Consider the following 25787-nt stretch of genomic DNA (forward strand, 5'->3'; position numbering starts at 1 on the left):
TCCCAACTCATTGTCGCTAGATTGTGCCCAGTGACTCCAGCCTTCCCCCTGACCAACTGCATCACTTACTGATCACATTTCTCTTGTAATTTGTGTGCCATTTTAAAATGCCTACCAGTGATTGGGGTGGAGGTGATGAGGAGTAGGTGGGGCTTAGTCTTCCAGGATTTGCTGCTGCTTGAATATATGAATTAATTCCCTGAAATAGTAATAAAGAGTAAATACAATAATGAAAATAGACGTGCCTCTGAATCCTCAAATCTTTATCCTTGGGGATTTGGATTCCATTACAAATATTAGCAAAGATCAAGGACATTTTATTTTAAGGGCAAGTCTAATTGGAATGGAGTTAATTCTACCAATCTGGAACTCAGCTAAAGAAATTAAAATTGATATGTGCAAATGTAGGGGAAGGTATTTGCTCCTTCAGGGTGCAACTTATGTTTGAGTTTAACCTGAATCTCCAAGGTATCACTTTCACATTGTATGTCATTTTATACCTCCCTCCCTCATAAAAGTCTACATTCCAGTTCATGAAAGTCTCTTAAGGTTTTACAGCTCTCATAATTTTTATCATGTCTTTCTTTTCAGTATATTGTTCAATCCTAGATGCTTGATACCAGGTCAGTCATAGGCCAATGGTTATATCATTTTCTGACATGCAGCCATCATCCTGCTATTTCTTTTTCTGCTGTTTTTGCACATTAAAATGTGAAATGTCTGTCTTGATCCAGCAAAGGTGTGCACAGATAAAGGGCCAGCCTACATTTAACATCTATCATGTTGCTTTAAACAACCTGTGGCAGCCACTGTTATCATATGGTAAAAACAGTTCTGTGGAATGACCCACTACAAAGATTGACCAGGATCAGATAATAAAGACTAGAAAATAAAGGATTGTAATGGCACAGTTGAAATGACAGGTGATAAAAACTTTGTACAAGACTCCCGAGGTAATAGTCATCATGTGCAGGTGCCCCCATAATCTCATGGAATTTCCCATTCTGAAACTGGCACCCCTGATTCTATCTGTGATAATAATAACTGATAACCTTACAGAGTTGTTTTAAGGACTATCATGATCATTACTGGCAGTATGCCATAGATACTAAATGTAAATATAGGTCGCATTCTCTCCGGGGGAGATCAGTTGTAATAGAGGGAGATCCCCAGGCCCCACCTGGAGGCTGGTAACCCTGAATACAATGTAAATTTTAGTTGCATTACAGTAATAATATTAGAACTTCTATTATATTTTCAAGCTACTAAAAGGACATTAACGTTTTTAACATATTGTCTAATGTTTAAGGGGCCCACTTGCCATTGGGCAAGCTAACACCCTGGACAGTCCGCACTGTACCCAGGACATATAAAAATATTCGTGTTCACAGAAAGCATATTATAAGGGCATATAAGATCAAGATACAGGGTGACTTAAGGCTGCCAACCCAGAATGGGAAATTCTAGAGATTCGGTAGCAGAATTTGGGGAGTTGTGGGGGTAGGGAGCTCAATATGGATGTGATTCCTTAGACTTTACCAACCAAAGTTGCCATTTTCTCCAGGGAAACTGATCCTCATAGTCTGGAGATCAGTTGTCATTCCAGGAAAACTCCAGGTCCCACCATGAGGTTGGCAACTATATGGGGACTAGAGAAAGCAGGCCTCATTTTGGACAGGAACTCACAAAAGCAGAGTTCCAGAACCTCTCAATTTTATTGTGCTCTTTCTTTCTTAAGCACCCCTTTCCCCACTGGCTTCTGGGCTTCATTGTCCAAATCCTCTGTGAGAATTTTGCTGAACTCTAAGATTTGACAAACTCTCTAATATTTCCCCCCACAAAAATGAAAAAAACAACAACCCCAAAACATATAAAGCAAACAGATGGAAATCTTCATCATGCCACTGTGGCCACATAGGAAAAACTAATTTAGAATGTATGATAGGACTAAGATTTTATTATGACAATTATAATTCAAGAAGCATTTAAAGGTAGATGCTGAGCTGATATGTCATATACAAATGAGTTATGCAAATGAGTTGTGCTAATGAGCTCCAGCAACTCTTTTTCTATGAAATGACTCCAAGAGAAGGTATGGGAAAGCTCTATCATAGGATCCCTTGGTTCACACATCCCCTGAAAGGGGAAATAGGCCAGTTATAGCTTCTCCTCATCACTGCAGCATTGTGACACAGCAACTCTAAAGGAGATGAGAGCCAGAAAGCTGGTCCTTGAAACTGAAACTCCATGTATTGATTTGAACCAGTGGGCTACAATCTGTGCAGAATAGAAACAGTACTGCAATTTCTCTCAAACTAGAGAAAAATCTGATATGGACTCTTTTTTTAAAAAAAGGAACTATGATAATATCTGTGCCTATTAAAATGAGAAAGAAAAATTGTGATTAATTAGCTATGAGGTTAATAGGTGAAAATATATATTTGATTAGAAACATATATCAGAAATACACAAAAATATTCAAATGAAAAGCCTCTCTAAAAACACACACACACAACACAACCCAGTTTTTTATCTGTTAGTTAAAACATACTGGGTTGCGTTGTGTGTGTTTTTAAGGAGGGATTTTCATTTGAATATTTTTGTGTATTTCTGATATCTGTGTCTAATCACACAGAGGTTCAAGTGGTTCATAGGCAGGCACTAGCCACTGTCCCTTGGAGTTGTCTTTGAGGATACTCTGACCCCTCACTTCAGAGGTACAGCAGGTAGCTATTCAAGCCAGGCTCATTTCAGCAACAGCAGCAGCCATATAGGCTGCACATTGGGGTTAATTTGTAGTGACATGGGGGGGTCCGGTATACGTTCCTTCAAATACCGATGGGAACTCCACACAGGTGCTCTGGAAATCCATACTAGTGGGTGTGTGATGGATTCCCAAAACCCGGATTCTCAAGGGAGCAAACCAAGCCTGGCTTAACAAGCTACTGAGGTTCCCCTTGGTCACCAACAACCGAAGAGTTCCCTAGAGTTTCCTGTATTTTACATTGACCATCCTGGCCCCTAGAACACCTATTATCCATTTCTGGAAGTCACGGACAACAATGGGGGATGGTTGCAACCTGGGTCCCCCCTTCAGGCACAGTTTCTTAAGTGTCTGGGCCAAGATGATTGTATGGGTAGCCCCTGACTCAATCTGCATTTTACATGGAGTGCCCTCGATGAATACCATTGTCTAATGTTTATCTGGGGATGGCATGGCAATTTTGCATACCTGTCCAACAGATAAAGTGGGAATGTGGATATTCTCAACGAGGCTGACTTCATGGCATTTGTTACAGGCAATGCTTTTAAGTCTCTTATTTTTAATGGGGAAATTAGCTAAGAGACTTGGTAGAGCAAATTTAGGAGCGAAGATCTTTGCTTTCCATAATACGAAGTTCGGGTTTTCAGCCAAGAATAGTCCAAGCAATTATATTTTATAGTGTTTACTTAGGATATGTAGCAAAGAATTTACACACACACACATCTATGCACAAACAATCAAGAGACGAAGAAAAATAGAGGTTATAAATAGAGGAATTCAAGGGTTATTGAAGCGGGTAATATTCACCTGATCCAGAAGACGAGACGTCCGTTCAATGGGAGGTACATGGAGAGGAACGCAAATGACCAGCGTAACGCATCCTATAGAACCAATTACAGGAGTAACGGGTGGTACAGACTGCAAATGGCGCCCTACAGAATGCACACCGAGGTGGGTTTTTGACCCACACTATATAGGAGTTCGATGGATGGGGGTCATTAGCTACCAATGGACTTTGATGTTCCATTGATGGCTATCTTGAATTGCTATGTTGGGAAACTTTGCACATTTTGCTAGGATGATAAGCTTGGAGCAATTGAATAATTTGTTACCGGTTTTGGCTGACACTCAAAAAGGGATCAAAGACCTTTAAGGGTAAGATCAATCAAATTATGCATATTATTGGAGTTAGCAAGGTGGAGGGTGGTGATAGGGTGAAGGAAGGGACAAAGTGGTGATAGGGTGGAGGAAGGAACAATTGGCAAGTAACAGAAAATCAGAGTGAGAGTAATACTTACCCACAGTTCCCTTGTTATTATGCATCCTGTTTGGGTGGAGGCGTTGGAGGAGGGAGTGGTTGAAACTATGCTGGGATATAGACTTCAGGTGCCAACCAAAACAAGCTTTCTACTGGGTCCACTCACCTGTTTGGATGGAGTGTTTTCTTGGCCTGTCTTTGGTCGGACTCCATTTTGTTTCACAGAAGTAGGAGACCCTCTCTCTTTATTTGCATTGGGGTACTCCATTTTTATCAGGCAGCGCCTCTCAGTAACATTGCCCCCCTTTGCGGTCGTGCTTATGCATGGATATGATGAGTGCACATTCATGATGCCAGGTAGCGCTGCCATTGGGGAACTGCACTTTTCAGAGAAAAGGCACATACAACAGAGAACGAGACAGCAAAAGTATCAGGGATAGGAACGTCATCCAAAAAAATGGGACACCAACTCTCTGAGAACTCGTTTCTTCCTTGAGACCAAATCCAAAAATACCAAATTAAAATGGAGGGCTGAAAGGCACTTTCCTTTTCTGGATCTGCGCTAATAAGAGGATACATTTGAATAATAATGGTGAACCAAACTGACTTCTGCATAAATACAATGCGACAGGGCGAGTCTATATACAAGAAATAAAAGGGTGCTTACTAAATCAGTCTACCAGAAGCATCAAAATCATTAATGCTAAATGTGCACACATTATATACAAAGGCTAAATACATGGTGGGTCTGGCAGGCAGTCTGCCCTTGACCCAGGTTACAAAATAACACTCGTCTATCTAACATAGTTTTTTTTTTCTATCTATACCCACAGTTCTTCATTCTTTACATATTCCTTTGTGCCTGTTGGCACAGAGACATCTTTCTCTTCTCCATAATGCATTGTGTTTGCACTGGGGTGAGAGGCTCAGGTTCAGGCATTTGAAATGGTTGCCCCAGTGACTAATTGCTCTTTCTCTTAAAACAATATTAAGGCCTCATGATCAGTATGGGGAGCGAGCAAATGCAGATCCCCAGGTTCCTGGGAGAACAATCACGACTCTGCATAAAGGCACTTGGAAACATAAAGCAAACTCAAAGATTAGCTCATTTTCAGAGAAAGCATAGCTTTAGGGAAAAACTAGTTTTTATGGCTGCAGGGCTCATCAATAAAGTTGGGCTGCACTCCTTCCTGAACAGCATGGAGTCTTGCTCAGCAATAATACACAAACATGGGAGAAAACTCTGATAGGGCGAGAGGCCCCTAATATGCTAAAATGGACTAAAGCATCATGGGTACACTGTTGGAAGAGCACAAGAAATTTACCCCTATCTTATTCATTGAAAGACACAACTCCTAACCCCAATTTTACAAGGTTCCCTCAGTTCCCCAACCTTCTTCTGGGGCTGGTGCAACATACCCATATTCATTATAAACCAAAAGGGACAACACTGTAAGGCTGAGTCTCGGCAATGCAAGCCCGCACTCTTTCACTTTCCCCCGCCATCGATCAGGGCCTGCGTGGGTCTCGATTCGATAGGGGCTCCTACAACTAACGCAGACTAAATCCTAACCAGTAACAGGCCAGGGAAGGCCCACTCCTCCCCCCTTTTGTTCCCAGGAGAACAAATTGTAAAAAGAAAATGTGCTTTGTGCAGCTCCATCTACATGACTTTAGGAGGGGTTTGGAGGTTCCTTGCATGATGGAGCCTCCTGACCTTACTCCCACAATCCCTCAGTGTCTTTCCTTATCTCTTCAGAGCATGCTCCATCTTTTACAGGGGCTGTGCATATGTAAAACAGTTGCCTAAAGGCATTATGAGGAATACGTTCCAGGCTTATTCTGGCGGTGATCCTTATTACCAGGTACTGTTATAATACATATATATCAAATATGCGAAGGTGTGCTGTTTCATTATTGATTGGTAGCAGCATTAGGCAAATGCACATTAGCATGTTATTATGAAAGTAGGTCTCTGCAAGGTAGGTTCTGAGTGTCAGCAACATTTCAGTATCTGGGGCTATGGCCTCCAGTGAGTCTATCCTGACCCGGGCTTGCCCAACAGGAAAGCGGGAATGCCTGTCAAACTAGTGACCTTTTTCTTGTGTGGCCATGCATATGAGCAGTCTAAGTTTTCCACATAGACCGCTTGAAGGTCAGAGATTACAAACTCTATAATGTGGAGCCACTACAATACAGAAACTGCACTGGGTTGATCACAATGACCCCCATTTTTGTTGAAGGCTCAGTCTTCAGGTTGGGATCCCAACCACCCAATATAGTAAAGAAAAGATTTTGAACATACAAAAAAAAAAAGAGGGGGGAATGAAACTGGTGGGTTATTTTCCCCACAGTATCATTTCCTCGTTTGCAGCAGTTCCAGGGGTGGGGAGTATGAGAAGCTTTCAATGCGTTTGATTTGCTTATGAACCCAGCAGACCACGGTTATGAATGCTCCCACTACCAAGATTTGAAAAATTAAGATTACGACAATAGCGTGCAGCATGACATTAAGAATGCCCCTGGCTGTAGGGCTCCATCCACGAAATACCTCCCACAAAGAATGTTTTGCATCAGAAATGATGTCGGCAGAGATTTTAGCTATTTGGGCTCCATTATGCAAAACAGTGAGTGCGACATCTTCCCCCGCTTCTTTGAACTTTTGCAATGCTTGACTCAAGAGAGGGTGAGTGAGCAGGCTGTGGATGAGTTCTAAACCAAGGGAGACGGGAGAAATAGACTGATATAATACAGGGGACAAAGATGTATATTTATCTGCACTAGTGAGCACGAACTGTATATATTGTAAATACACTGTTTTAGCACTAGCTGCAGGTGTTTGGCTCACTTCTTTCCTGGGGCTCACCGTTGAGCACATCACACAGCTCTCTCTGCTAACACCCGCACCGATAGGGTTATGGGCCCAGGGCGGTTCCGCTGCGCGGAGGAGCAACGTGAGTGTTGAGCTGACCGAGAGTTGTGAAGGAGCCGGAGGCGAGGAACGCCGATTGAAGGACAAAGAAGTACCAGCTATCTCATTCTGAGAGCCAGAGGGAGAACGGCAGCCAGCTGTGTGGAGGAGTCGGCATTATGGCTCAGCAGCAGCTTGCAGTGGCCGTCGAGAAGCTTACCTCAGCCAACTACGCGGTGTGGAGCCTGCGAATGGAACACTACCTTAAGCGTGAAGGGCAATGGCTGTTTGTAAGTAATCCCCCTGCCGTGTTATCTCCTGCCGAGACTGTGTTAGCCGAGAAGGCGCTGGCAAACGTTGTGCTAGCAGTGGGAGATGACCAATTGATATATGTGCATGGGAAGGACACTGCCAAAGCTGCCTGGGACGCGCTCAGTGGGGTTTACATTAGTACCACTGCAGGCTCCCTAATGGCCTTGACCAGGAAGATGTTCCGCACTTTAATGCCGGCTGGAGGGTGTGTAAGGCAGCACATCAAGAAGCTGACGGACTGCTTTGTTGAGCTTGAAGCCAGGGGCAAAACTGTAGCTCCTGATGACAGGGTGTATATTTTGCTGTCTTTGTTGCCGCCTGAGTTTACTCCCCTGATTACATCCCTGGAGACAGTTGATGTGGCGACTCTGACTATGGAGTACGTGTGTGCCCACCTGCTTGATTTCCAAGAGAGGATTGCAGCTGTGAGCTTTCCGGGAGTGTCGGCTGGGGAGCGTGTGGCTATCGGCTCGTCTGGGAAGGCGTCCAAGAACGAGCCGGCTTGTGTTGCTGGCAGATAACCAAAGGCTGAAGTGGAGCCGACTGCACTGTCTGTGAGGCATTGCTTTGGTTGTGGATCATCCTCGCACCTTTTACGCATCTGCCCGGAGAAAGGGAAGCGGTGTGGACGGAGGCAGCGAGGGCAGTGGACCACCAGCAGATGTGAGGAAGAAGCCCAGCTGGTCACTTCTGCAGGAGAGAGTACCGGGTCTGCCTGGATATTAGACTCTGGTGCAACGAGCCATCTCTGCTGCGACAAGGAGCTGCTGAGAGATGTTGACATTCCTGAACTCAGTCATGTCAGATTAGCTGACGGTTCTACCGCGGCTGTTACTTGTTCTGGCTGTGTAGAGTTTCCTGTTTTGGATTGCACTTTGCAGCATGTTTTGTGTGTCCCTTCATTAAGATCAAATTTGCTAAGTGTAAGCATGCTAATTGATGATGGCTATCAGGTAAAGTTTGAAAAAGCTTGTTGTAAAATCCTAGGAGGTGGGGGGAAGCTGCTTGCTACTGGGAAAAGAGATGGGAATGTGTATGTGGTTCAAAGTCATTGTGCCCAGGTTGCACAAGTGTCAAATGTGCCAGTGCTTGACCAATGCATCCATCTGTTCCACAGAAGACTCGGGCACTGTGGGTTTAACGCATTGAAAAAGACCCTACAGTTGGTGCCAGGTCTGAAGGTAAAGCCCTGCAGGTGTTACTTAGACTGCCAGGTCTGCAAAAAGACTAAGAGCAGGGCTTGTGCAGTTGCTAAGCAAAGCAACAGAGAGAGTAAGCGTGCCTTAGAGCTCATTCATCTTGATGTTATTGGCCCATTGCCAAAGAGTCTGTCGGGGAGGCGGTATTGCCTAGTGGCTACCAATGACTGTACAAGGTATTCCTGGGTGTTTGCCATGATGCACAAATCCGAGGTTTACAAGGTGTTTACTAAATGGGCAAAAGCGGTGGAAAGGGAGTTGGATACGCATATCAAAGCTATTCAGACCGACCGCGGTGGGGAATTTCTCTCTAATGAGTTTAAACGTTGGCTGGCGAACAAGGGCATTGCCCACAGATTAGCTAACCTGGCCACGCCCCAAGAAAATGGGCTGGAAAATGGGCATGGAGCTGGATTGCAGACTTTAATGTATAGCATGTTGGAGGATGCCAAATTGCCAATTTCTTATTGGGCAGAGGCCATGTATTCAGCAGTGTACTTGCACAATCGAATTTGGTGTAAAGCTGTGAATGACTTGCCTTACAGAAGGCTGTACAATAAGGTTCCAGACTTAAAGTTTTTAAGAGTCTTTGGGACGAAGGCTTGGGTTGACATCCCCTCTGAGAACAGGAGGGAGGGAGCTGGCCGGGCAGTGAGCCTAACTTTTCTGGGCTACAAGCCAGAAGCTAGGTGTTATCGCTTTTGTGATAAGAGGGCCAAGCTAACTTTCAGTAGAACTGCCAGATTTAATGAGCACGCCAGGTGGCCTCAATTACATTCTACAGAAAGAGAACTTGTACTGCTGCCAAGTACTGATAACAGTGCTGGAACACGGCCCAGATCTCCAGCCCAGGAGCTGGCAAGCAGTAGGCCAGGAGAAGGGGAGCCCAAAGTTGGCACAGAGCCTCAGGTGCAGAGTCAGGAGGTGCAACCTCTGAGTCAAGAGGCAGAACCAGCCCAGGAGGTGGCAAGCAGTGAGCTTGAAGGAGTCGAGCCCGGTCCGAGTGCAGGACCCAGAGTATCTGCTAGAGCCACAAAGGGTATCCCTCCTGCCAGGTACAAGGTGCCTTATGTAACACTGGTAGTTAAACCAGACCCACCAGGGTTCCAAGAAACGCTCAGGAAAAAGGCTGAGGCGTGGAAGGTCTGGGTGGCAGAGTGTGAGGCACGGAACAAGGAGGCTGAAGCCAAACGCCAGAAGGAACTGGCTGACCAGGACAGTGGTGATGAGTTCCTGGATTGGAAACTGTAAACCTGTGAATGGGATAAGTGTGTAATACTGCTGTCTAAGGAAGCAATGTAAAAGCATGTGAATGTAACATGGCATAACATTGCATGTGATATACAGTTATCAAAAGTATGTATGAAAACTGTGTACAATGTTTGGGTTTACTGTGCACGATAGATTAGGAGGTGTGTCAGTAATTGAATCTATCTGAACACAGTTTGACAGCTCTGTTATGACAGCAGGTAATCTAGCTGGCATGCTAGGTCACAGTGACCTTATCTACAGGCCAGTTTGAGCCGGCTGAAGACAGGTGGAAAGGACCTGCTGAGTCAGCATGACTGTGGACTGCCAGGATTGGCTGACAGAACTATATATGGACTGTGCTTGCAATGCACAGGTCTCTCTTCGAGAGTATACTTGCTGGCGGAGCACTTTGGTCCTGTGATTAATGTATATTTATCTGCACTAGTGAGCACGAACTGTATATATTGTAAATACACTGTTTTAGCACTAGCTGCAGGTGTTTGGCTCACTTCTTTCCTGGGGCTCACCGTTGAGCACATCACACAGCTCTCTCTGCTAACACCCGCACCGACAGGTGTGGTATTGATTTCCCCCCTGAATTCACCCCGCCGTTCTCAAGCCATCTAGGGAGCCACATGGTGGCGATCTTGGCCACCCACTCTGAATCTGTATATACTGCTAAGGAGATCTCTAAATGATAAAGAAAAGGACTTGCCGGAGAGCCTCTATTTCCACTGCTTGGCTGGAGCGAGGACGTGCGGAGCCTAAAAGCTCATATCCGTCCGAGGTTCTAATTGCTCCAAATCCAGTCACTGCTCTCCTTTCTACATGTAATGAGGAGCCGTCACAAAACCAACATGTGAAACCCTGCTGCAGTGCTTCCTCTAGGGATCCTTCCCACACCGCAGGCCATGTATTCTTTTTAAATTCGGGTATAGGGCATTCATGTTCTGTTCCTACAATCATTAGGCCATAAGGAGAGGGCGGCTGTTTTGACTCCTTTTGAAAGTCGACGCCTTTGCTTACCAAGGCTATTGTCCACTGTGCAATTCTGCTGTTAGTGACCTGCCCATTCTGAATTTTTCCATACAGTATATACTTCAGCAGGGTGTGTGTGGTCTGTACTATAACCTTTGCTCTCCAATAATGAATTCTCAGTGTTCCAGACTCCATACTAGGACTAAGCATACCTTCTTGCAAGGGGTGAAATGTTTCTCTGGCTGTGACAAGTTGTGGGATGCATAAGCCACAACTCTCATAGCCCCATTTTGGTTTTGGCTCAGGGTGGCAGCGATACTTTGCTCAGAGGTGGCCAATTGAATGTAAAATGGTTTAGTCATGTCAGGGTGCGCTAGCGCAGGGGCTTGTAGAAGGCTTTTCTTGAGGTCAGCAAAAGCTACCTGCTGTTCCTTTCCCCATTTCCACTGTGCCCTTTACTTAAGTAGTGCATAGAGAGAATGGGCCTTATTGGCAAAATTCTCTATGAAGGCGTGCGAGAAATTAAATGTTCCTAGCAGAGCTCTTAGTTAATGCAAATGGGTGGGGGCAGGGAGCTTTGCGATGACTTCCACCCTTTGTGCATCTGGAGTTCTGCCTTTGGCTCCTAGTGTCAGTCCTAGGTATTGCACTTCTGTTTTTACCAGTTGCACTTTCTCTCGGCTAGCCTTGAAGCCAGTGTCCTGCAATAAGTTCAGTATTTCCTGCGTGATTTCACGTGTCTTTTCCTGCTTGTCTGAATGGATCAGGATATCGTCCACGTAACTGATCACGTGGTCGCATGAGGAGAGGCTTAGGTTCTCCCATATCTTAACTACATGCGCATGACAGATTCTAGGGCTGGAATGGAAACCCTATGGCGTCCGTTTGAAGGAATACTGTTGTCCACGGAATGTAAAGACAAATTTGTACCAGCAAGATTCATGGAGCCTAATTGAATGAAACGTGTTGGCCACGTCCAAAACGGTATAATACCTTGACCCTGCCGTTATGGCTGCCAGGATCTCATTGTACTTTGCCACTACAGGCGCCACCGCGGGAGTGATGACATTTAGCGCTCTGTAGTCTATTGTCATCCTCCATGTAGTCTATTGTCATCCTCTCTGTAGTCTATTGTCATCCTCCAGGCAAGTTACATATGGACTGCATGGGGAGAATTACATCCCACTTCAAAAGACCCTCAATTGTTTTCGTGATCCCGACTTCGGCCTCAGCCGGGTATTTATACTGTTTTTGTGGTGGGGGATCACTTCCTTCAATCAGTACACATTTTTAACCAAGCCACACTCTGCTTTGTCCTTAGTCCAAATGTTGGGAAACTCGATAGTCCATGGGTCTGAGGTGATAGGCACCAATGGGAGTGGTGCCTTAAGGGTGGCGCATCTATGCACGGCATTAATGAGAGGAGGACCATCTTCCAGCTGCCACAGCAGTCCATTACCTAAATCTACAGTGAGCTTGTTTATTCCCAGAAAAGGCATTCCCAGAATACCAGGCTCTTCCTCATCCTCACAAGCTTGTAATCTTGTATGCAGTACCTCAACATTAATGGGAATTTTCTCCCAGAGTTTGGATGCATGGGAACCTCCAGCAAAGCCTGAAAGGGTCACAGGCACATGGGCAGGGTTTCCAGCTACCACAAGATCTGGGTGAAGCACATTTAAGGCAGGGCCGGTGTCTACTAGGAGATCTGTGGTTTGGATATTCCCCAGGGTCCCTATGCCTGCTCGTACCATCGGTCTTCCCCAGTCGTCAGGCTTAAAACGTGCCATGACTCCAGTAGGAAGAGGATGGGACCCGGGGCACCCCTATTTATACTGGCTTAGATTAGGGAACAGCTGCTGAGGAGGGGAAAAAATGGTAATGGCAGCCACAGAAGGGGCATTTGCATGGGCCCACTGCATACCAAGCATCTTTTCCCATTCCTGCGCAGCTGCCAGGAAAATGTGGGTGGGCTTCTTAACATATAGGCTCATGTCCTCTCCCATATCCTTGAGCCATCTCCATGCATAATTCCTTATGCTAGAGGTGTCCGGGGTGTGCTCCTTCTCCCAGAAGCCTGTATTTCCACCTGGTTGAGGCAGGGAGGGAGGAGGAGGGGGAGGCAAGGGCACCGCTGGAGCTGCTGAGGTGCATACATTCCTTGGGGAGGAGGTGCCAGGGCTGAAGGAACATGAGGATTATATGGGTTTGGCTGCTGCATGTATTGACCCTGGATTGGAGATGGCCCATATTCTCCGTTCTGGCTGGGGTGGCTGTACTGGTTTGCTTGAAGGGGAGGGAGAACTGGCATATTCAGGGTTGACTCTACCCAATTTATTCTCAAAACCCAAGGTCTACAGCTCTATCTTTACACTTTAGTTTAAATGTAATCCAGTAAACTACTCTACAAAGTCTCGCACTCCACTCTTTTCTGCCCCGTGCCAGCCCCGGTGCGAGAGAGACAGTTCACACAAATTTCCCACTGTTTTTCCACTCTACGTGCTAACTTTCAGCAGGGGTTTCACAAAGCTTCAAATTTTGCTCTAAACAATACTTTTCCTTCTTGCTTCTAAGGGATGGTCCACCTTTTTCTGACCTCATGTCAGCTCCAAGGAGGGAGCGAGAGAAGGGGGTGGGGAATCTGGAAACAACTCTCAATCTTGGAACTACACCTTTCTGACTTGTGCATCAGCTCGGGTGCTGGGAAGAGAGGGGGGAGGAAGAATCCTGGGAAGCAGTCTAGCAACAATCTAACTTCATATCCAACTACAATCACACTGTTCCGACTTGCGTGCCAGCTCAGGTGCGTGCTATGCAATTTCTAAACACTATTCAGAGAGCTTGGAAGGTTTTTTGGCTGGGAGGGGTACCAGTCTCCACAGTCCAGGGAAAAAAATGTCTAACCCTAATAACACCAAAAGAGGGCAAGCTGCTCACTCTGGCCTCTTGCCTTTGTGGGAGCGACCCTAGGTGGACAATGCTATTGCAAGATTTTCCTTTTCTCTTGCCTTTTAAAACCGTGGGCAGGGAAAGGGGGCTATAGTGTTTCTTTTACAGTCTTTTATATATGCCTATGTGTGTTTGTGCAGATTTTCCTAACCAGAGGTCCTAGCCTGTTTCCACCCACAAAATAGCCTAGTTTAGAAGGTCTTGGGGGTGGCCAAGGACTTGGGGATCTTTAGCCACTTGTGTTCAAACTATACTCTCAGATTGGGGCAGACCTCAATCCTTGTGGAATAGTCAGGGCGTCTTGCTAAAGATCCTCGCAAGAGGTGAAAGGGGAAGCCAACCCACAAGACAGATTTGCTCAACTAGAGCCACTCACTCACACGAATTTACACTGTTTTAATATCAATCTTTACGGCCAAATTCTGGACCTATTTCGCTGAAAACCTTCTCTCTACATTCTTAGCACCAAAAGACACGTGTGCACTTGTGTAATTCAGATGTTCAGGAAATGCCTGCGTTCAAACACCAATTTGTTACAGGCAATGCTTTTAAGTTATTTTTAATGGAGAAATTAGCTAAGAGACTTGGTAGAGCGAATTTAGGAGCGAAGATCTTTGCTTTCCATAATACGGAGTTCGGGTTTTCAGCCAAGAATAGTCCAAGCAATTATATTTTATAGTGTTTACTTAAGATGTGTAACAAAGAATTTACACACACACAGATCTATGTACAAACAATCAAGAGACTAAGAAAAATAGAGGTTATAAATAGAGGAATTCAAGGGTTGTTGAAGCGGGTAATATTCACCTGATCCAGAAGAGGAGACATCTGTTCAATGGGAAGTACATGGAGAGGAACGCGAACGACCAGCGTAGTGCCCTATAGACCCAATAACTGGAGTAACGGGTAGTACAGACTGCAAATGGCGCCCTACAGAATGCACACCGAGGTGGGTTTTTGACCCACACAATATAGGGGTTCGACGGATGGAGGTCATTAGCTACCAATGGGCTTTGATGTTCCATTGATGGCTATCTTGAATCGCTATGTTGGGAATTTTGCTAGGATGATAAGCTTGGAGCAATTGAATAATTTGTTACCAGTTTTGGCTGACACTTGAAAAAGGATCAAAGACCTTTAATGGAAAGATCAATCAAATTATGCATTTGATTGGAGTTAGCAAGGTAGAGGTGATAAACTGGAGGAAGGGACAATTGGCAAGTAGCAGAAGATCAGAGTGAGAGTAATACTTACCCGCAGTTCCCATGTTATTATGCATCCCGTTTGAGCGAAGGCACTGGAGGGGGGGAATGGTTGAAACTATGCTGGGAAACAGACTTCAGGCACCAACCAAAACAAGCTTTCTATTGGGTCCACTCCACCTGTTTGGATGGAGTGTTTTCTTGGCCTGTCTTTGGTCGGACTCCATTTTGTTTAACAGACGTAGGAGACCCTCTCTCTTTATTTGCACTGGGGTACTCCGTTTTTATCAGGCAGAGCCTCTCAGTAACACATTGTCCATTCTTGCCTGGGTTGCACTCTCTGGGGCTGGGCGAGTTGATTTGGAGTGGCAGATGTGCGCCAGATGCCCCTTCTTTCTGCACTGGTGGCAGACGGAGTCCCAGAACTTGCAAGAGTGGTGGTCATGTGGCTCCCCACAGCTGGCACACTCCCAGGAAGGCGTAGTCTCAGTCTCAAGTGGCAGCTGGCGCTTCGAAGCTGCATGGTGGAGCTTGAGAGTGTCGTCTCCCCCCAAGTCCTCTGAGTCTGAAGATGAGGATGCTGCTTGATGTGTGGAGGCATCGCTTGCTCCTTCCATGATTTCTCATACGTGGTCACCTCCTTGATGGCTTTGGCAAGGTTGGTGTCATTTACCAAGCAGCTTCCACTGAAGCTTCTTGTCCTGCAGGCTGAAGATGAACCAGTCCCTCAGAGCCTTGTCCAACTGGGGAAAATCACAGCAGAGTGACAGCCGGCGTAGGGCAGTGACATAGTCTCCCATGGACTTGTTGGATTGCTGGAGGCACTCTAAGAAGTCGAAGAGGCATGCCAGGACCATTGGCTGTGGTGCAAAGTGGGTCATGAGGGCTGAGATGATGTAATCAAAGGCTGCTGCCTTGAGTGTGACAGGTGCCAAGAGCCCCTATGCCAACTCCAAGGTGTTCATGCTGCAAGAGCTAAGCAGCACCTTCTTCTTGGGCCCCTCAACCTCATGGTGTTCTATGTAGTTTTCCAGTACCTCCAGTCAGGTCTCCCATCACTCAAGTTTGGCTATATCAAACGTCGGAATCGTTCCTGGCATAGCGGCCATTTCATCAGCAATGGTGGTGTGTGGCACAGAGCTGGATACGGATGCAGCAAGGCACGGTGTGGTGCCAGTTGTTGGGCTTGCTCACCAGGATCCCATCCTTGTCACAACTATAATATAGTGGGTTCCATGCAATGATGAGGTGAGGTGGCAGTGAACATAGCTCTTTATTTAGTCCAACATAATATAGGGCTGCACTCGAAGACTAACTACTGGGCCAACAGGGCCAACTATATATATATTCCAGGCTCCCGCGCTAGCATCCTATTGGACCATTCAAATCAGCAGCGGACCCGTGATTGGAGCAGGGCAGCAGGGATTTGGATCCTACTGCCCATTGTTCCTAAGTCTCCAAGCTTGGTCCTTCAGGCTCCAATGAGCCAGGCAAGAACTCCATATAATAGACACATTACCGATCACATATATAACAGGGGGACTTCCTAGGAGAAAGAGAAAGACCTAGGCTTCATCACTGCCATCACACAGGAAGTGATGTCATCATACAAACAATATCCAGATGATGCACTAGTATTTGGGCAAAAATACTAGGGCAAAACTGGCTTCTACCTTAGAGTTTTTGTCTAAATACCAGAACATCACTCGGATGTCATTGGTGTGATTAAATCACTTCCTGTGCAATGCAAGCAATGAGGCCTAGGCTCTTTTCCTTTCTCCTGGTAAATCCCCCCCTGCCAGCCAGCTGACAGGCAGCTGGGGGTAGGGCTTGGTGTCAGGGGACCCCTGCCTCAATCAGGGCATCTGGCATCCCTACTAGAAGAACTGATCTTGATAATCTGAATATGTAATTCAGAAGATCTCTAGGCCTTGCCTGGAGGTTGGCAATCCTATATGGGAGGAAAATTAATATTTTTGTGAAAGAAACTAAGTAGATTTCAGCAGAGCTCAAACTTCCTTTGCTTTTGCATACCTTGCAAAAAAAAAAGTTATGGCAGAGGATGGCTTTTTAAAATCACCTACTGGTATTCTGTCACGTAATCTACTTCTGGCCCTGGCTACTCCTCATGCACACCTGTGGTTTGAGTGATTACAGAGAGCACAGAATTGTGCACCTACTGCTGTTGAGATAGAGAGAGAGCAGGGATGGTGGTGATTCTTCTGGGTCACAGGTGAAGAGCAAAACAGCAGGAGTTCAGTACTGTAGGTAGCACATAACTATTTGTAGGGGCTTTGGTCAGGAGGGGGCGTGAGAAAAGACTTTTCCAGTTCAAGTAATATGTGGGCTTTTGAACCACACTGCAAAATGAGAGTCTGAAGTGTAGCAGTAATTTTAGGGCTATCTAATTTATTATTATTTCAGTTATATACTATATATATATATATATAAAATCTGGGGATCACATAGAAACATATTGTAAGGTCCCAGACTTGGCTGAAGCTGCTTGCAGCATGTACATATTCGACAAATAAGCCGTTTCTATTATGTATAAAAATAGCCTTAACAAGGAGATTGTTCTGGACTGCATCTTGACATAACTTTAGTGTACCACAAAAATACTCAGACTTTGCCCCTGAAAAATAGATACATGTGGATAGGCCTTGGCCTCAGCATATTATAGCATGCCTAGCTAAGGAGGTCTAGAAGTAGGGTTGCCCAACCCCAGGTGGGGCAGAGAATTCCCCGGTTTGGAGGCCCTCCCCTTGCTTCAGGGTCATCAGAAAGCGGGGGCGAGGGGGGAATGTCTGCTTGGCACTCCATTATTCCTTATGGAGACCGATTCCCATTGGGTATAATGGATAATTGATCTGTGGTTATCTGGGGCTCAGTGAGGTGTTTTTTGAGGTAGTGGCACCAAATTCTCAGCATAGCATCTGGTGCCTCTCTTCAAAACACCCTCCAAGTCTCAAAAAGATTGGACCAAGGGGTCCAATTCTATGAGCCCCAAAAGAAAGTGCCCCATCCTTCATTATTTCCAATGGAGGGAAGGCATTTAAAAGGTGTGCAGTCCCTTTAAATGTGATGGGCAGAACTCGCTTTGGAGTTCAATTATGTTTGTCACACCCTTGCTCCACCCTCAAGGTCTCCTGGCTGCACCTCCAAAGTTCCCAGATATTTATTGAATTGGACTTGGCAACCCTATCTAGAAGTGACTGGCAGTCATAGGCATATATGTATCGATGTTTGCAGTATTTCATAGATATTACCTAGGGAAACCATACAACAGGCCTGTTAGTAAGGACAATATCATAATGTACAAATCGTCCACAGAGAGCTGCAGCTGAGACAATAGTGGTTTCTTTTTTCAGGGCTGATTTAGATTTAAACTGCAGATACTTTCTTGCATATTCTTATTTATTTATTTAAAACATTTATTAGCCACTTTCTGCCTTACAGGAACTCAAGCCTCCAGTTGCCACAATATTGATAATATGGGCTGCAATATCTTCTACAAGTGTCCACTCACAAGCCCGGACAAATAACTGGGGTCTTTTAGAAGACCTGGTGTGTATCCATGTAAGTGTGAAAAACTAATGGCTGCAGTATAGTCAATGAAAAAGTGCAGTGTGGCAGGGGGTTGTTAGTGCACCAGACTAGGATGTCAGAGACACATGTGCAAGTCTGCATTGAGCCATGAAGTTCATTGAGTGATCTTGTGTCACTTTCTCTAAGACCAAACTACTGCAAAAGGATGAGAGGGAAAAGTTGGAAACTACCAGCCCCCAGCACCAATTTACCACCTCAAGGAACTGATGAGCAGGAGATAAAAAGTGGTCTTCACACTCTAGATGACAGTCTATATAATCACCAAGAAGTGATATCACATCCTCCACAAACTCCTTCCCCACTATTCCACAGTTTTCTATTTGTCACAGCAGTGCGTGCAATCCTGCCTGGAGGAAGGATGAGACAGAAATATAAGAATACTTTGACAGAATAGACACGCAGAAGAAAATTTCATTCAAGAATTTCCCACTTATTCCTGGAAAAAATATTGAGGACACAAGCAAATAAATAATATTTTCTTGTAGGGCTTCACAGAAATTTTAAATTTTAAAATTTATTTAATTTTAAAACACTTTGAGTGATCTGAACTCCCCCCCTCCCCACACACACACACTTTTATTTTACAGATGGCAGTTTGCAGGTTGTGCTAGGGCTGGCTGTTACATGACCCATGTTGTTTAAGATGCTGTTTTATCTCAGATAATACTGAAATGTTGGCCTTGTGTGACAAGTCTGTCATTTATTTAATTAATATTACCCGGCCATGAGTTTTATGCCTTTCTTAACTGGTTTCCCCACAGCTGGGGTAGAAAGATCCTGTAGCAGCTACTGGAATTTAACGCTATAATGATAAAGAGGTACACTGAATGCACATATATGCAAGCAAAATCATTCAGCATTTAGCTTGCAGTTACAGAAGTATGGTAACAGAGATTTCATTTATTTGCTGAAATGTGCAGCCAATTCAGAGAGAAAACTTAATATAAAAATTTAGCCAGAGCAGGGTTATCTCTTATATATAGGCCTGTACTTTTCTTAAATGTCTTCTATAGGTACTATTATGCCTTATGAAGATGTGACATTCTAGAATAAGATATAACATTTAAAAGAAGGCAATCTGTTAACTCAAGCTTCAGCCACAGGCTACACTCCAAAGGAATATTATGTACTTGGGAAGAGAACCGCAAGCGCAATGAGAACTTCATTTACTGTGTCTCCCAACTGCCACAGCAATTCTTGCTTCTATTCCATTTATAATTATATTTTCACTTCTTTGGATCATAATCAAAAGATTAAAATGAGGTTTAAACTATCGAGAAGGTGGAAACAGGAATAGGGGGAGATGGAACCATTCAGAAAGAGTCACAAAATAGTTAAGCTATGCCCAGAAAATCCACTCCAGAGACTGTTTAGAAGCATGAAGAAGCATATAGATCCAAAGCCAGAAAAGAAATAGGCCAAGTTTTTATGTAAATATGACGGATTTGTGGAACGTCCCCCTTTGGTGAGAATTGTACAGCTTGAAGGAGAGACATTTTCAACATATTGTAACAAACTTTTACCAAGGAGCTTTGACCAGTTGTAGTTACTAGGCTTAAATTTGCCATATGTTAACATCACACATCTCTGCTTTAGAAATTACAGTTTCCCTCTGGGATATGTGGTGGGTATACCAAAAATGCATCTTTTTCTGCATTGTGTGAAGCAGCCCTAATTCAAAAGGGCACTTTTGATACCTACAAGAAAGAATGGTCTGTGGACAACTGGTTCTTCACACAGGCTGTGAGAATGTCCCCTCATAAAAATCCTTCAGGGACATTTAAGAAACTGAACAAATTACCCTTACATTTAATGACATACCTTATAACCCATTTCTATTAGAAACATTTAAGATGGTTCAATTACTTAAATGCCAAGGGAGGATGAGGATCTGTGTCTTGCTAATTTCTAGAAGACTATTTCATTACAAAAATGGAAACCCCAAATGATCCCATCCCAGTTCTGAGCACTAGATTTCTACTGCTCTGGAAAAGTTTTTCAGCAAATGAAAGTCAGTTTTTCTTTTGAAAACTTTTCCTGTGAAGTCAGGAGGACCATTGAGGAGTTTGCCCTGAAGAACTTATTTCAACCTTTTGTTTTTGAATGTCCCATTTGAAGTTGGTGCTTTTGGTCTCCTGCCTGTTAAAATTCTAAGGGTGCATTCGGTGGGGGACAAGCTCATCCTGAGACTTCCTTGAAATTAATAGGTGTGCCAGAGAACTACTATAGCAGAACTAATACATTGCAGTTCATTAGCATTGCTCTAAAAACAATGGAAAAGAACTAACTAAAAGTGGTAAGTTTCAGCTACATCCATATAAACCTCATCTAAAAAACTAATGATAAATCTGTAACTTCATCACAATACTGGTCTGAATAACATTTCTTTCCATACATATCCACAGGAGTTGTTTTCAAATAAATAGCATATAGTCTTGTTTTTTTATTTATTTATTTTTGATAATTTGTATTCCTTCCTTTCCTGCAAGCAGGCTCAGGGTGGATAACAACAAAAGTTAAAACAATTAAGAACTACAAGCTAAAGCCATAAAATACAATAAAACAAATAACATATATGTCACAGGCAGTGGTTTCAATTGGACACATTCTATATATCAGTATAGCAGTGGGCTCAGAGATGAAATAATAAGGTAAGACAGCATCATGACAGGCAATGATAGCTTTTAGCTAGCAAATTCCACTTAAAAACCACAGCAATATCTTTACCATACTTGATTGAAGAATGTAGGCACATTTGATTGTTAATTGAGTAAGCATATTTATACCCCTTCTCTCCTTGAGGCAACTAACAAAAATAAAGCAACAAATAGCCACATTGAAATATATATAAATGAAACTATTAAGAAAAAATACTAAATGTAATTTCTTCACAGTACAACCAACTATGTGTTAAAAACAGCAGTCAATAAAAACAGCAGCATAACATGTACTTCAGAAAGGAGAAAACAGGCAGGATCAATATGATGAACAACAAAATGCTTGTTAGTTAGAAGCTTGGATGAATCAAATGTTTTAGCCTGTCATCTAAATTCTAAGGAGAAGTCTCCAGGTGAGCTTAAAGAAGAAAGGCTTTTACAGATGAGATATCAGCACTGTGAAGACCCTATCTCTGGTTGCCACTTGCCTTACTTCTGTATGTTTGAACACAGAGATCAGGGCATGAGATAATGACTTTAATTGCTGAGCTGGAGAATGAGAGATGGCAGTCCCAGTAGCCTGGGTCTAAGCTGTTTAGGGGCTTTAAATATAGCTTGAATTGTGCCCAGTAACAAATAGAAAGTACATAACTTTCAACATGGGGGTGATATGGATCCAGCCCTTAGCCACAAGACTGCCACATTTTGACCAATGTAAGTTTTCAGTAAGTCATCATATGAAGTACATTGGAGTGTGCAAAGCTGCATAAGATCACTGCATGGATCTCCATAGTCAAAAAAATGCCTTTCAAAAGAAAGTTGTCGTTGGCATATTAGTTGAAGCTGATAAAAAGTCTTATATGCTACATTGGAGACCTGAACCTCCATCCTTAGACCAGGATTCAGCAGCATCCCCTGGCCATAAACCTGGTGTTTCAGGGAGAGTCCATCCCCTTCCAAAACAGGCTATCTCCTCATTCCCTGAATGGCTTCATTATTGACCAACAGCACCTCAATTTTGCCTGGATTGATGGGTACAATCCAGGCAAAACTTTGATTTGCAGCTGTTTGCTCCATACTTGTACATCAAAGCTGGTGTCAGCATATCCTGAAGTGAAGCAGCTGCCAAGACCCAGGTCTTCTGGAGGAGCCCACTAGTATCTTTTTCAGTTTTGTTCTGTTATGGAAAGATGTTTGCCCCTATCTTCATTCCATTGCCTATGCAGCAGCCCACTTGCCTGCCTTCCACAAGATACAACAAACACTTTCTGCCTAGAGATATTGTGTCTACTGTGTGTAGTAGCGGATGACCTGGATTGCCTCTATTCCCACAGTGTCTGTCTTCCAGAGGATATAAGTAATAATTAGGGTTGCCAGCTCTGGTTTGGGGAATATCTGGAGATTTGGGGGTGGAATCTGGGAAGAGTGGGTTTGGGGAGGGGCTTCATTAAGATATAACGACATACAGTCCACCTTCTAAACTGGCCATTTTCTCAATGGAAACTGATCTCTGTTGCCTGGAGATCAGTTGTGATCCCAGGAGATCTCCAGCCACCACCTGGAGGTTGTTTTATACACCTGCAGGCAAATTGCTTATTGCAAGGTAGAGGGATTTAGCTCTGCCTTTCCCAGTCTGCAGCTCCTGCCTTCAAAAAAATCATGCAAAACATATGCCCATGTGTACAAAGGTAATAAAGCCAAAGTGTGGGAAAGTGACTAGCAAATAGGATACAGAATGTTCTTGTCAAACCACTGAGAGAAGGCAACAACTGCCAAAAATCATGAATGCTGTGCACAGGAGCATCTACTGGAATAAAACTTTATTGAGACACCTGCTTCCTTTTCTGGGTAGAAATTCCTGTCAGATAGATTATACGTTGAGTCACTCTCTTCCCTCACTGCCCCTTTTGCTGTCCTCACTTCATTCTGCTATGACACACAGAGAGAATAACAATCTTTTCCAAACGTTTTCAGAGACAACAAATTGCTGCTCATTTTGGTTATATTAAATATATTAAAGAAAAAGGGGGATTAGATATGGATTTTCTTAAGTAATAACCTATTGAGGAAACTGGAGCAATTGGAGAAGTTTGTTTTTTTTTAAATAGTGAACTGACCTGCTACATCTCGGTCTGTAGATTTGTTGCATGTAGAAATAGTCTAAGAACACGATATAGAACAGAACATTGTGAAGCTCCAAGAGGTGTTTCAAAAGGTAAAGCACCAAAGGCTGCAAATTCTTTTTCACATAGGCCTAGTTCATTATTTAGCATTAAAGGAATTAAATTTGGAATGGATGATGTGATTAGGGCCCAGAGGGAGAAAAATCTTTTAAAGTCCAGAGAAGATGTTAATACATTAGGAAGATCCCATTTGTGACGCTAGGGTGTTCATTTTTTAAGAAATTCTGTCACTTCCAAATTTGTGCCCAGGCTGGCCTGATGAAAGAATGGAAGCTTCTCCAGTGGATGGAGCAGAATCTAATGGCTTAGTACCAGAGAGATGAACTGCTGGAACTGTGTTCTCAGAATTGTTGTTGGAGCAACTGTTTAGCCTTAAAACAGTTGCATACATTTCTGATAGGAATCATGTAACAAATTTTAACGTCATGTTTCACTGGCAGTTTTATCAACTCAGGTAACCATTTTTCCCTTTTAAAACCCCTCTTAAACTCCAGCAATAGAGATAGAATATTAGATAGACAGAACTGAAATTACTTTTCCTTTGAGATGATTCCATGGAGAAGCCTAGATCTTAGATTCCAGGTTGGTGGCTTAGCTCTTTATGCTTTACATCTTCTTCATTTGCTTCATATCTTGAAACAACATTACACACCAGTTAGACTAGGACTCCTGGGCAGACATGGGTTCAAATCCTAACTCATTCATGATTCTCGACATTTACCTTTGTCCAGTCAATCTCTCTCAGCCTTACCTAACTGACATGATTGTTGTGAGGATAAAACTGAGGATGAACAATTTGGTGGAAGGTCAGAATAAAATGTGAGAGATAATGCTTTGCTGCTGCCATACACTAATGATAAGGCTTTTCTCCATCTAGTACAAAATCTTTATCCTTGTTTTCCAGGTTGTCCATGGATCCTTTGCATGTCTCTACCTACTATTAATACATTCTATCTCATGACTTTTATTCTTCCATTTCTGTCTTTGACCTGGATAGCTCAAGCTAGCTTGATCTTGTCAGATCTTGGAAGCTGAGCAAGGTCAATCCTGGTTAATATTTGGATGGTAGACTACCAAGAATCTCCAGAGTTGCTACACAGAGGCAAGCAATGGCAATGCATATCTGAATATCACTTGTCTTGAAAACTCTATGGGATTACCATAAGTCAACTGTGACTTGACAGCAAAACAAATAATCAAAACACTTACATAGCCACCAAGCATTTCCTGCTTCTTTAGTCATCTCCACCCTTTCTCCTTTGTTGTTTCTTATGGCTGAAATTTCTTCCCAGGTTACCTATGGAATGTAGCTCTGCCTTACTTCAAACATCTCTCTAAAATCCACCTTTACTCAGGCCTGGCAGTGGCCTTTACAGTGCCCCAGGCCAAAATCTGCCCTAGCCCCCCTTTTTTCGCATGTGCGTGTCCCGATGAAGTCACCATAAATGACGTCATCAGGTTGCATGCAGTGCATGCCCCCTCCCATTCTCGGCTCTCTTGCACTTTAAAGTGGGAGAGGGCCGGGAAACCCCCCCCCCCAACCTTGTGAGGTTTGCAAAGCCTTGGCGAGGGTGGGGAGACAGCGGGTGAACTCAGAGTCACCAGCTCTGAGTGTGTTCACTGCCACGGCACCTTCCCTGACTTTGCTGACACTGGGGGGGGGAGGGGCATGGCAGCGGCAAAGTTGGGGGCAGGGTGCAGGGAGCTTTGGCGAGGTGGGAGGGTGAGGAGCAGAAGGGCCAAGGCACAGCCAATCATGCCAGGAGGGAGGTAGGCGGAAAAACCAAGGCGATTGCATCAGGAGGGAGGGAGGCGAGATCGGAAGGGCCGAGACACAGCCAATTCTGCCAGGAGGGAGGGAGGCAGAAGTGGAAGGGCCAAGGTGATCGCTCCGGGTGGCGGGGGGAGGCAGGATTGGAGGGACCAAGGGGCACAGCCAATCATACTTTCAAATTTGTGTTTTCTGTTAATTTTCAAATGCACTCTAAGAAGAAAAGAAGGACTGCAAATTGTGACTTGGTAGTATTATTGCCTTACTCATATGAAAATTAGCATTACTGCCTTTTGCTCTCTCTAAATGTAAAAATGTGATTTGGAGCTTTGGGTTGACCTGTGGGTGACTGAGTGATAGTTATGTGTGTAACATGATTATGGTACCAGTTCAAACTCCTAGAACTGTAGGAGAATGCAAGAACAGAAGCTTCTCTTGTACATGGAGCAGAATCTAGCACCTTTCTAACTACCAAAGAAGTGAATTGCTGGAGTTGTGTTCACAGAATACTATTGTGAAAACATAGCCCTAAAAAGCAAGCTGGATACATTTCTGAAGGCAACAAATTTAGGGATTGAAATAAATCAGGAAAGCATGGTTTGGTTCATGCTTAGGGACTAGTATGAACTGAACCACAAAGTTAAATTTATCACAATTTTGCCCTATCTGTGGTTAGCAAACTAAAGTTTGTAATGGGTCTACTGTCACAAACTTTCATGACCTTTTGAAGCATTTTGTGGATA

This window comes from Heteronotia binoei, chromosome 4 (genome assembly GCF_032191835.1).
Source record: "Heteronotia binoei isolate CCM8104 ecotype False Entrance Well chromosome 4, APGP_CSIRO_Hbin_v1, whole genome shotgun sequence".
NCBI classification, from domain to species: Eukaryota; Metazoa; Chordata; class Lepidosauria; order Squamata; family Gekkonidae; genus Heteronotia; species Heteronotia binoei.